At 39.0% G+C, this 14,090-nt stretch overlaps 1 long non-coding RNA gene across 1 annotated transcript in view; it reads right to left on the minus strand.

Annotated features, from left to right (window-relative positions):
* Positions 1-1,889: 1,889 nt before the first annotated feature.
* Positions 1,890-14,090, minus strand: part of LOC139184944 (uncharacterized) — a 315,407-nt gene continuing 303,206 nt past the window's right edge. Inside the window, exons 4-5 of the long non-coding RNA XR_011568517.1 lie at positions 11,618-11,839; positions 1,890-11,381 (exon numbers count right to left, since the gene is read on the minus strand). This is a non-coding gene — a long non-coding RNA (uncharacterized lncRNA). The remainder of the gene's footprint in view (positions 11,382-11,617; positions 11,840-14,090) is intronic.

The following is a 14,090-nucleotide window of genomic DNA, read 5'->3' on the forward strand; positions in this document are numbered from 1 at the left end:
ATTTTTGTTTTTAGAATTTACCATTAGTTCAATCAACAAATACTTTGAAGAATAAACAGGAGAGCTTTGGGATTGTGAAAGGTGAAATGAAACTTTTTTGGCATTTCAATGCAGATGGCATGTTCAAATTTCTGTTCAAGCAGCAGATCTATTTACCCTGTAAAATCAGTAATATTTCCTTGTCTATTGGTTATACCAAGGGAACATTTCATGCAAAGATGAGCTCAATAAAGGACAGAAATGGTAGGGACCTAACAGAAGCAGAAGATATTAAGAAGAGATGTCAAGAATACACAGAAGAACTGTACAAAAAAGATCTTCACGACCCAGATAATCACGATGGTGTGATCACTGACCTAGAGCCAGACATCCTGGAATGTGAAGTCAAGTGGGCCTTAGAAAGCATCACTACGAACAAAGCTAGTGGAGGTGATGGAATTCCAGTGGAACTATTTCAAATGCTGAAGGATGATGCTGTGAAAGTGCTGCACTCAATATGTCACCAAATTTGGAAAACTCAGCAGTGGCCACAGGACTGGAAAAAGTCAGTTTTCATTCCAATCCCAAAGAAAGGCAATGCCAAAGAATGCTCAAACTACCACACAATTGCACTCATCTCACACTCTAGTAAAGTAATGCTTAAAATTCTCCCAGCCAGGCTTCGGCAATATGTGAACCATGAACTTCCAGATGTTCAAGCTGGTTTTAGAAAAGGCAGAGGAACCAGAGATCAAATTGCCAACATCTGTTGGATCACTGAACAAGCAAGAGAGTTCCAGAAAAACATCTATTTCTGCTTTATTGACTATGCCAAAGCCTTTGACTGTATGGATCACAATAAACTGTGGAAAATTCTGAAAGAGATGGGCATACCAGACCACAGGACCTGCCTCTTGAGAAATCTGTATGCAGGTCAGGAAGCAACAGTTAGAACTGAACATGGAACAACAGACTGGTTCCAAATAGGAAAAGGAGTATGTCAAGGCTGCATATTGTCACTCTGCTTATCTAACTTATATGCAGAGTACATCATGAGAAATGCGGGGCTGGAAGAAGCACAAGCTGGAATCAAGATTGCGGGAGAAATATCAATAACCTCAGATATCCAGATGACACCTCCCTTATGGCAGAAAGGGAAGAGGAACTAAAGAGCCTCTTGATGAAAGTGAAAGAGGAGAGTAAAAAAGTTGGCTTAAAGCTCAACATTCAGAAAACTAAGATCATGGCATCTGGTCTCATCACTTCATGGCAAATAGATGGGGAAACAGTGGCTGGCTTCATTTTTCTGGGCTCCAAAATCACTGCAAATGGTGATTGCAGCCATGAAATTAAAAGACGCTTACTCCTTGGAAGGAAAGTTATGACCAACCTAGATAGCATATTAAAAAGCAGAGACATTACTTTGCCAACAAAGGTCCGTCTAGTCAAGGCTATGGTTTTTCCTGTGGTCATGTATGGATGTGAGAGTTGGACTATAAAGATAGCTGAGCACCAAAGAATTGATGCTTTTGAACTGTGGTGTTGGAGAAGACTCTTGAGAGTCCCTTGGACTGCAAGGAGTTCCAACCAGTCCATCCTAAGGGAGATCAGTCCTGGGTGTTCATTGGAAGGACTGATGTTGAAGCTGAAACTCTGGTACTTTGGCCACCTGATGCGAAAAGCTGACTCATTTCAAAAGACTCTGATGTTGGGAAAGATTGAGAGCAGGAGGAGAAGGGGACAAACAAGGATGAGATGGTTGGATGGCATCACCGACTCGATGGACATGGGTTTGGGTGGACTCCGGGAATTGGTGATGGACAGGGAGGACTGGCATGCTGTGGTTCATGGGGCCGCAAAGAGTCGACACAACTGAGCGACTGAACTGAACTGAACTGAATGAACTAGAACAGATTTTTTTTTCTTCCCTAAACAGTTGACCCATCACATAAAGATTCAGACTTAAAAGGACTGGATAAAACCCAAGCATTAATACTGCCTCTGAGCCTTCTGAAAGGAAGTTGCTCAGCCAAACAGAAGTGTATGCTGTTCTGGTTTTCTCATCTTTCTCCTCATGTTTTCAGTTGAGAAAGGAGAGTGGAATTTTTGGACACTTAAGTCCCCAAGAAAGTCGAGTCCGCTCTTATCTGTCTGGAGAATGGATGGCACTTCTATACTGGAATTCGGTGGTGTTAAGAGTGGGAAGGCATTGCATGTGTGCCCTGTTGCCTTAGGCTGCCCTGAAATTATAATATTGGGTTCCCTTTCTTTTGGGACCAGTGCAGTATATTCCAACTATACTAGATACAGTGCTTCCCCCAGGGTGGCTAGTGGTAAAGAACCCACCTGCCAATGCAGGAGACACAAGAGACTTAGGTTCCATCCATGGGTTGGGAAGATCCCCTAGAGGTGCACACAACAAGCCACTTCAGTATTCTTGCCTGGAGAATCCCATGGACAGAGGAGCCTGGCAGGCTTTAGTCCATAGGGTCACGAAGAGTTGGACATGACTGAAGCAACTTAGCATGCACCTACTAGGTATAACCAGTCAATCAAAGAGCAATCAGCCCAATCATTTGGAGAGTTAGCATAAATCTGCATCAGGTTCTGAATCTCATCCAGAGTAATGGAGTAGTCCTCTGCCGAGGTTCCCTAGGGAGAATGTTACTTAACGCTCATCTTTCAAATATAGCTAAAACTCAATCACATTTTTATTACAAATATAGTATGAATTATATATAAACCAGCTATATGTCTAAGGTCTACAGGGAAAGGTCTCTTAAAATGTAACATTTTCTTATATAAATCAGAACTACAATGAGGTACCTACCACCTCATACTGGTCAAAATGGCCATCATTTAAAAGTTTACAAATAACAAATGCTGATGTGGAGAAAAGGGAACCCTCCTAAACTGTTGGGTTCCTCAAAAAACTAAACAGGAGTTGGATATAATCTAGTAATCCTACTCTTGGGCATAGATCTAGACAAAACTATAATTCAAAAACATACATGCATCCTTAGTTCATAGAAGCACTATTTACAGTAGCCAAGACAAGGAAGCAATGTTAATGTTCATCGATAGATGAATGGATAAAGAAGATGTGGTTATTGTTTAGTTGCTAAGTCATGTCCATCTCTTTTGCAACCCCATGGACTATAGCCCACCAGGCTCCTCTGTCCATGGGATCATCCAGGCAAGAATACTGGAGTGGGTAGCCATTCTCTTATTCAGGGGATCTTTCTGACTTAAGGATCAAACCCGTGCCTCTTACACTGACAAGTGGATTCTTTGCCCCCAAGCCACCATGGAAGTACATGCACACACACACACACACACACACACACACACACACAATGGAATACTACTCAGCCATTCAAAAACAATGAAATAATGCCATTTGCAGCCATATTTGCAGCACCTAGAGGTTACCATACTAAGTTAGTCAGAAAGAAAAAGGCTAATACAGTATAATATCACTTATATGTGGAATCAAAACTATGACACAAATGAACTTATCTATGAAACAGACTCACAGGCACAGAGAACAGACTTGTGGTTGCCAAGAAGGAGGGGTGTGGGAGGGATGAATTGGGAGTTAGGAATTCAGTTCAGTTCAGTTGCTCAGTCGTGTCCAACTCTTTATGACTCCATGGACTGCAGCATGCCAGGTTTCCCTGTCCATCACCAAGTCCCAGAGCTTGTTTAAACTCACGTCCATCCACTCGGTGATGCCATTCAACCATCTAATCCTCTGTCATCTCCTTCTCCTCCTGCCTTCAACCTTTCCCAGCATCCGGGTCTTTCCAAGTAAGTCAGTTCTTCCCATCAGGTGGCTGAAGGAGTGGAGCTTCAGCTTCAACATCAGTCCTTCCAATGAATATTCAGGACTGATTTCCTTTAGGACTGACTTGTTTGATCTCCTTGCAGTCCAAAGGACACTCAAGAGTCTTCTCCAGCACCACAGTTCAAAAGCATCCATTCTTTGGTGCTCAGCTTTCTTTATAGTCCAACTCTCACATCCATACATGACTACTGTAAAAACCATAGCTTTGACTAGATGGACCTTTGTTGGCAAAGTAATGTCTCTGCTTTTTAATATGCTGTCTAGGTTGGTCATAGCTTTTCTTCCAAGGAGCAAGTGTCTTTGAATTCCATGGCTGCAGTCACCAGCTGCAGTAATTTTGGAGCCCAAAAAAGTAAGTCTCTCACTGTTTCCATTGTTTCCCCATCTATTTGCCATGACGTGATGGGACTGGATGTCATTAACTTAGTTTTTTGAATGCTGAGTTTTAAGCCAGCTTTTTCACTCTGTTTTACTTTCATCAAGAGGCTCCTCAGTTCCTCTTCACTTTCTACCATAAGGGTGGTGTCATCTGCACATCTGAGGTTACTGATATTTCTCCCAGCAATCTTGATTCCTGCTTGCGCTTCATCCATACCAGCATTTCACATGATGTACTCTGCGTATAAGTTAAATAAGCAGGGTGACAATATACGGCCTTGACGTACTCCTTTCCTGATTTGGAACCAGTCTGTTGTTCCATGTCCGGTTTTAACTGTTGTTTCTTGAACTGCATACACATTTCTCAGGAGGCAAGTACGGTAGTCTGTTATACCCATCTCTTTAAGAATTTTCCACAGTTTGTTGTGATCCACACAGTCAGAGTCTTTGGTGTAGTCAATAAAGCAGGGAGTATTGGGAGTTCGAGATTAGCAGATGCAAATTACTGTGTATAGAGTCAATAACAAGATCCACTGTATAGCCCAGGGAACTATATTCAATATCCTGTTATAAATAATAAACCATAATAGAAAAGAATATAAAAAAAGAATGTATATATACATATAGCTTTAATCACTTTGCTGTACAGCAGAAATGAAGATAACATTGTAAATCAACTCTGGTTTAAAAGTAGTATTTTCTTGGAGGCTCTTAGATCCCTAGGTTCCTTGGAGGGACTGGAAACCTTTCTAACACACAAGGGGAAAATAAAATTTCTTTAATGAATGAGATAAAAGTGCAAGCTTCTTTATCGAATTTAGTATTCTGTGAACTAAATTCATTAATTTTTTTTACAATGTTTCTTTTAGGAAGCTGAGGATACTTGGAAAAATACCATGTCCTGCAGACTAGTCTGTTTAAGCACAAGTAACTTCAGTCTATGCACAAGAGGACACGAGTATTATTAACTGATTACCATTTGATGTTAAGATATATAATTTAGCTCCTTCAGAACAATCTGCAAATTCTTGTTTTATGTCCCTGATATGTTTCAGTGTCTCCTAGTTTATAGTCTATCAGATTTTGAATAAAATTTGTATTCTACTGTTGTGTGAAAATTGGATAAATCTTAATTATGTTGAATTGGTTCATGGTGCTTTTGAAGTCTACTACATCCTTCTACTTCTCTGTATATTCATTCTGCTAATTTTTGAGAGTTTGATATTGGAACTCCAACTAAAAATATTAATTTATCTATTTAAAAAATAATTTTAACATAGAGTGGAACTATATGTAACTTTGTTCTGTATTTTCCAAGTCTCCTGAAAATGTGTTATCATACTTTTATAATTTAAAAAAATTTAAAAAGAAAGAGAAAAAAATTTAAAAAGAACAATCTGCAAAGAAAATGCAATAATGCCAGTATAAAATGTAAAGAAATGACCTTTCTCACTTACCCTTTATGACACCATTTCTGTCAAGATGGCTCCCTCTTGGGCATTTACACTTTGAATTTTCAGTGTTTACTTCCTTACTAATGTTCCTCTAAATCCACTTCTGGCTATAGATTGTTCCTCTCAATTTTTACTTCCATCCTCTTGGCACCAACTATCTGAGATATCGACTGATCTCTCTTTTTCCTGACATTCTCTCTGACTTACAGAGCCTGAGTCCTTTATGTGCGTTCGGAGCTATCTTTGGAGGCAGACTTGCTAGAACAGGAGGCTGCATGATGATGAAGTACCTTCCCCATTTACACTTGTATAGAAGAATATCATCCACTTATAGCAGTGTACTTCTCAAGTAAAGCAAGTTGGACATTTGTTCCTATGTCAGCCTTTGTGTGTGATTTCTCTTTTAACTCTTGATCATTCTGGCAGCAAATGCATTTGCTGTGAAATGTGCCATACCCTGTCTATGCACGTGATGTCTCCAAGAATTTGGAGAAAATCTCAAAGTCAATGTTAGAAAAAAATAAATATTTTAACCATGGTTGGAAAAATCAAAGACAGTTACTTATAGGAAAGTATGTCCAATTATAATCTTCACAGTATGGATGATAAGTATTTTAGAAATAAAGCAATATCTGTCTGTAGGGGGAAATGAATGCTGAAACTAAATAGTTACAGTGGTCTGAGGAGCAAACAGAAATAAATGTAGAGACTCTTAAGACCTTGGCACAGAGAGTGAAATAATGAGTTGTTTTGACAAGTTCAAAAAAATGTTTCTGTCTCTCCTCTTTCCTATGATTTGGCACCTCCTTTACCTTATATTGATTTGTTCCTCATTTCCCTTGCAACAAAATTTACCTTCTTGTAAACATATCATATGATATTCTTTCCACAAAGACTATTTCTAGAGCCTCTGCCTTCTTCCTAAATGATTTACAACTTTTTCTTTCCTACCTTTTATTATTCCTCCCTCCACTGAGAAACCAAAAACAAAAATTTGACCAGCACAGAATAATATATTATATTTTCCCAATTATCCAGAGAATGAAGATGAAGATGGGTGTCTAGTCCCGTGTGGACAACCACTTCTGCTGCCCATGGTGAATACCCCCAGGGATCCTTTCAACTTGACATCTTTGTCTCTAATTCTTCGTCTCCAAGTGTCTCATAACCAGATGGGTCATCACTGCTCTTCCCACATCTCCATGTCCCTGTAGGTTGATAGGCTCCTTCCAGCCTGAGTCTTCCCACATGTTCACCTACAGCCGAGAGCCAGGAGACGTCTAAGGGGAGAAGCTGAATTCAGTCAACAGAATTAGGAGGAATATGGCCCATATCATTCTTGACATTAAGTCACACTTTATTTTTTAACATTTAAATTCTATCCAACTGGGCATTCCATTCCATTCCATTTCCATTTCAAGCACTAAGCTCTTTCTCGAAGATAAATTCTAAATCACTTTGTCCCCCTTGTCTTCTCAAGCATAAGTGTTTTTGATTCTAAAAGGGACCATTTGAATAAAACATAGCCTCCTTAGGTAAATTGTATGTCCTCTCTACGGACTGCATTGCAGACTGCAGTGTCCATCTTCTACTTTTTTATCTCTTCTTGAGGAGTCATAATTTTTTCGAAACCATGATTTTTTTTGAGAAATTAAAGCAGATTGAGCTGTTTTCTCCTGACTATTATCAAGGCTTTAAACTATATTCAATGAGCTATCTTCTGATCTGTAGGTCAACTCTTCATAATTCCTTCAGTTTCATGGTTTAAAAAATGTTCTGTACTCTAATTCAAATCTTATATTTTATAAATAAGAAAAACAAGGCCTCTAAATTAGGTTAAGTGACCTACATAAGATTACACAGCCAATTTGTGGAAGATAGTGAACAGTACCCAGGTATTTATTATTTTCATTTACCACTCCATAAACAAATTAATTTTCCTGTAGTTCCACAGATAGGTATGTGAAGATCATGCACATCCACTGAATATGTTTAGACCCACTTTTGTGTTGGGAAATCTCTCATGTTTGTACAACTATGGTACTTCCATCAGAGGACAGCAGTCCACCAGCATCACGATAAGCTCTTTATCCTCTAGTTAGTAAAGATAGCCGACATTTGCACAGTATTCTACATTCTTCATATAAAGGGCTTTCACACCCATGGTGACATTCTACCCTTACTCTTACCCTATGAGGTTGATATTGTTAATATTTCTGCTCTATAGATAAGGACACCAAATATTCCCAAGTAGAAACCTACTTATTGCTCAAGTCATTGCTCGAGTCACATGACTTCATATTCAAGTAGTCCTTGCTTTAGCTTAGGATACATTTAGACCTCCTTCAAAACTGATAGATATGTCTGTACCTTCTTAGCTGGAGTGCTCTGAGAGAGGAGTTCTAATGGATGAGAAACAGTAACAGCACAGTCTGACTTCACATTTTTGCCCCATCCAGCAGAACTGGCCAAGTATACATATGTGCTTAGGAGTAAATTTTGATTAAATGGTGCTATAATGACTGGCCCCCAAGTCTTTACAGTGACAAATCCTACATTGTGGTACCCCAGACTTTAAATTTTAAATTGGATTTGAGTAAAAGCAGCTACCATTCCTATTAAATTATTTCTGACAAAACATTTTATAAACAAATAAGCATCTAAATAAATATTTATTTTAACTTCTAGTTTATGAATCAATTAATGCACACAACTCAGCAATTTTTCCCCTCTAGATGACTTTTATTTATACTTTGACATCTTCAAGAAAATTTTCAGTTATTTATAACTACATTTTATAAAGTCGTTTTGCTGCTAGAGCCAACATAAAAGTGCATGTGATTTATCTTCACAATATTTTATCTCTTTCTTTATCCATATGAAGTCTGGCTTCCAAACAGAGCTGTTCTATCATGAGAGGATAGTCTGATAATTCTGTTGAAGTATACAAAAATGCTAAATTTTAAAATAAAAAATAAATATATTGAGGGCAGTTTTCAATATATATTTTGCTAGTGGTGCACATTAATGTCTTGTGCTCATCCTGAGAAGAGACTCATAATGTGGTCACTTGACTTGTAAATAAATAAAATCTCTCACTGCTCTAAGGGACCCAATGCAGAAAGAAATTTATACTCAAAGCATTTGAAAAATCACCAGTATATCATTAATAGAAACATTCTTTGCATATAGAGCCATCAAAATAATCCCATCAGCATGGAGTTGTGAGCATTAAAGAATCACCTGGGTGAGGCACAGATAGATGGTACCGCAAACAAACCAGGGAGTGAAGGATCACCTGGGCAGAACCTCAAAGAGAGTGGGGTTTGGCCTAAGCGTTGCTCACCCCCGCTCCCTTTACCATCCCTCCTGTGAGTATTCTGCATCCACATGCTGCCCATGAGTCACCTCCTAAACATCATCCCATTTCTGCTCTAGTCCTCACCTCTCCTTTAGATGCCAGTCCTGGAAGCAACCGCTCTCAACTTTCTGACTCCTTAGAAAGCAGTCTGTGCGATGAAGTTCTCCAAGGAGTTCATGATTGATCAGTCAACTGATCATTTTCCCCTGATCACAGACTCCCCATGAAATGCAATGCTTTGGCTCAAAGCCTTAGCCCAAAGTGCTGGCAAGGGTAGAGAGAGTTTTTGACTGATAGCCTCGTTAGTTGTGATACAGCAAAAAAGCTCTAAAAAATCCAGAGATCTGGATTCAAGACCTGGTTTACATTCAAGCGACTTTCCTCATTTTAGATCTAAAAGCCACTTGCCTTGCCCTCATGTCTCCATCTAAGAAATGAAGACTTACAGGTTGTTTTAGGAGAGAAAAAAGCAGACTGTCCATTATTTATGTTACTGCCAGCATTACCAGAGTTTAAAATCATGTTTGCATCTCGTGCATTTGTAACACTACTAGTATTGCTTTCATATATCAATAATACCAAATGTACAAGCAAATTAGGATAAATTAATTTTCACACTTTTTTTGGTTTCTTTTAAAAGTAAAAGATCCATATATAATGAATACTGTCAAATGTGTGTCTTGGTCTTACAGCTGGTCCTTGTTAAAGGACTGTGCTTAGTCATTCAGTCATGTCCAACTCTCTGTGACTCCATGGACTGTATTGCCAGGCTCCTCTGCCCATGGGATTCTGCAGGCAATAATACTGGAGTGGGTTGCAATTTCCTTCTCCAGGAGATCTTCCCAACCCAGGGATCAAACCTGAGTCTACTGTATCATAGGTGGATTCTTTATACCATCTGAGCCACCCAGGACTAGGAAGACGCAGCTGCATGGAAATGAGGAGCTTGTGTCTTGCATCTCCCCAGCCCCTTCTGTAGCCAGGGCACAGTGGACTTGGCAGAGCTTGCCAGGCAGTGGCGAGTCTACCCACAAGCTCTTCTGGCTCCCAGGCCTGTTCCTTCCCCAGCTGTGCAGTTCAAAACTGCTGATTCATGCTCCTGCTCCCAGCCTAATGACCATGAACACGCTCTGATTTTTTTTCCTCAGGCACATTTTCTTGGTAACCAGACGGATGATGTGCTAATGTAAATTGGCAGACTTGAACTGAATGTACAGAAACTGGATCTGCCATGTGGAAGAACAAAGGACAAAAGAAACTTCCAGGCTGCCCTTCTGCCTTGGGTTTCCAACTCTGGCACACAATAAATGCTCAACAGAGACGTGGTATTCAGGGGAGACCTGTGGTGACCGTTAGGATTTTAAAACATGATGAGCCATCATTCTTTTCCTTGAATATAAATTTTCTTTGAGCCCTTTTAGTAACCTTGCTTTCAGAGACTCTCCTGCTAATTTCTCTCTTTGTGTGGAATAGCTCTGGGTCAGCAGCCTCTACTGAAGTCAGTGAGGCAGAAAGTCCAAATTTGCCTTTTCTCAAAATCCATCTTGGCCCTAACCTGGCTGCATCTCGCTTCTGAGTCATACAGCAAAGGTTCATTGGAAGTCACCCTAGTTCCGTGGACTAATTTGGAGCTTTAATGTATGGCTGTTGAAATAATGTTTAATCTCTTCTTGTCAGCTGGCTGGATGATACAATAATATTGTCCTGTGTTGCTGCACAAGTGATTAAAGAACAGGAGCAGAGTGAGGCCTGCTTTTCTACTGCTGTCTCACAGGAAAGCGCAGAAGATACTGCAGAAAGAAGGAGCCTTCTGCAACATACAGATATTCCCAGAAAGACAATTCCAAATCCAGCTTATTGCCTGTGTTTTCACTGCACTGCTGAGTGGAATGCCAGGCTGTGGGCTCCTGTTTTATTAAGGTTCTCTTCTAGATGACTGAGACTCACCTATTTTCTGACCATGGACTTGGAATTTGTTGTAAAGTGAGGGAACTGATGTGAACCAATTGAAATTCTGCAAACAAATTCAGCTCAGATTTGCAGTTGTTGTTTCTATTCTGAAATGAGCTTTTTCTTTATTATCCAGGAACTTGTCAGTTAGGTGGGTTGGGGTGAGTCTATTTTAAGATGTTAAAACTGGTAAATAAATCACCTTGGGTAATTTCATGCTGAAAGCGAAACCTCCTGTTGATGAAAAGGAAGATGTTTGGTTTCAATTGGAAAGGTCACGGTCGGTTGCTCTGCTAAGCTGATTTTAAAAGTGATATGGTGATAGGCACAGGAAAGGGTAGAAAATACTTACAAAGCAAAATGAAGATGAGGATTTTTCTCATCACAAGGGAGTACGATTCAAACCAAAGTCCTAAGAAAGAGATCATTTTAAGATCAGAGAATTAAAAGTTGGCTCTAATGGGTTTGAGTTTTTATTAACAGGTTATAACTGGTTGTTTCCTTAATCAGTTGGGCACCTAGAACAATCTTGAAATAGTTATTACCACTCTATAATAAAAATACTAGCAATGAAAATTTTTATTTTTTCCTCTGTCCTCCAGAATACCAAATCTTAATATCATCCAAACAACTAAATGCCTACTTTACCTTTTGAAGTGCTCCACAGCCAATAGTATGCCATAAACCTGCATTGTTGATAAGGATGGTTGTCAGATTAGCCCCAGAGATCTCATTGGATGAAGAGCCAGGAGGAAATAGCCACTGCAATCCCTCCAAGTCCCTAGGGCTGTCACTAAGTGGCACTGGGAGGTATCTGAAAGCCAATCACCATGGACCTGGAGTGTTATAAGCACCATCCACAAGGAGTATCTGGAACATTAAAGGGGGAAATTATATTAAAATTACTATCTCCACTATACAGATGAAAAAAAAAAATGAGCACATCAGTAACACCTCCCTATCCCAACAACCAACTGAACTTGAATCCATTTTTTCTATACTTGTGCCTTAAACTGGACATCTATCAGACCATGCCACTTCTTTTGGCACAGGGAAAAGAAGAAACAGAAAATTGGATAAACAAGCACAAAAGCTGCATTCTGAGGTTAAAGAGAAATCCAAGATGACACAATAGGAGCAATTTTCCAATGACCTGTTGTTTGAAGATTGAGGAGTAGGCATGGGTTCCAGGGAAGCACCAAGAAATGAGTTCCATTTTAAAAGTAATGCTTGACTCAGAGCAAGGATTTGGCAAAACTAATACAATTATGTAAAGTTTAAAAATAAAATAAAATTAGAAAAAAAAATTTTTTTTAATAAATAAAAAATAAAATAAAATAAAAGTAATGCTTGACTCAGAGCAAGGATATAGAACAAAATTCTGAAAAGTTGATCCTGACGTGTGTTTCCTTCTTCTGGGTTAGCAAAGGAATTAAGTTCCTTATTCTTCTCCACTAAAGGAAAAGTAAATTCACTTCTTCACAAGTGTGTTCTCATATCCCAAGCGGTTGAACAGCAACAACTGATTAACATAGAAATGGTCAAAACAGCATGTGTTTCATAATTCAAAAACATAACCAAGGGAAAAAAAACGTCTTGGACTGAAATTGTGCTTGTTTTCAGACAGAGTATTTGAGAAGAGAAACAATAATAAAGGCAAAGATTAGGAAAATATGGAAAAGATGGCAATAAGAGTGGACAGGGTAGACCTAGCTTTGGCCTGGGAGCACTGACTTCTCTGATCTTGCTCTTGACAATGGCTACCTTGAGACCTTCTGTGCCCAAGTCCAGTGAAGCTCTTGTTACCATTAGAGTATTGGAGCTGTGGCCTAGCTCCATTCATAAACCCCCACTCCATGTCCAGTTTTTAAAATATGTAGAAATACAACAACTGAAACAGCCTACTAGGTAAGTGTTACTAAAATTAACTCTGGAGAACTGACCAAGATGTGAGAAAGAGAAAGTATTTATTGAGCATTTTATTGAGCAAGTACTGTATGTCAGTTATCATACCAGAAATTTCAACCTGTTTTCTAATTGAATATTCTCAAGAAGCATGTAGGCTCTGGAAGTATACTAGAAACTGAGAATCAGGGAGGTTCAGTTACTTCCCCAAGATTATACAGTTGTAAATGAAATGACTGGGATTCATTTCCACGTGGGTTTTAATTTCCAACTAATACAAGTTTATTATTGAGCATTTTATTGAGCAAGTACTGTATGTCAGTTATCATACCAGAAATTTCAACCTGTTTTCTAATTGAATATTCTCAAGAAGCATGTAGGCTATGGAAGTATACTAGAAACTGAGAATCAGGGAGGTTCCGTTACTTCCCCAAGATTATACAGTTGTAAATGAAATGACTGGGATTCATTTCCACGTGGGTTTTAATTTCCAACTAATACAAGTTTATTAGTTGGAAATTAAAATGGACATGAGTTTGAGGAAACTATGGGAGATAATGAAGGACTGGGAAGCCTGGGGTGCTGCAGTCCATGGGGTTGCAAAGAGTCAGATGAGACTTAGTGACTGAACAGCAAAGATACAAGTGGAATATCAGCACATATAATGCATGTATGCAAATATTTCAAAATGTATGATAATTACTAACATCATTGTTATAAAATTGTAATGGATCATCCCAGGCCAGAACTTAATGAGGCAAAATTTCCCATTAATACATCTATAATTTTAAGTACAGTGAGATATTGACAACTAATTCTCAGTGAGAGAAGTCAGGGAAGATGAGCACATCAGAATCACTGGTACAACCTGTTTGAGCACATTTCTGATGCCTATCCTCTCCCCAGTCCACTTCACTTCTATTTGCAAATGTTATTGGGAGAATGTATTCTTAATTCTTAGAAATGTTGGGTTAGGAAAAAAATATATTGCGACATCACTTAGTAAATGTTCACACAAGTAAATGTTTTTATGCTTCTTCACTATCTTCAAGTAAAGGAATTTCTAGGTGAATACATCCTCAAGTTTTTTGAATTGTTACATTTTGGTGGGCTTCCCAGATGACTCTGTGGTATAGAATCTGCCAGCAGTTCCAGAGACATGGGTCCAATTCCTGGGTTGGGAAGATCTCCTGGAGAAGGAAATGACAACCCACTT

This window comes from Bos indicus, chromosome 9 (genome assembly GCF_029378745.1).
Source record: "Bos indicus isolate NIAB-ARS_2022 breed Sahiwal x Tharparkar chromosome 9, NIAB-ARS_B.indTharparkar_mat_pri_1.0, whole genome shotgun sequence".
Classification (NCBI taxonomy): domain Eukaryota; kingdom Metazoa; phylum Chordata; class Mammalia; order Artiodactyla; family Bovidae; genus Bos; species Bos indicus.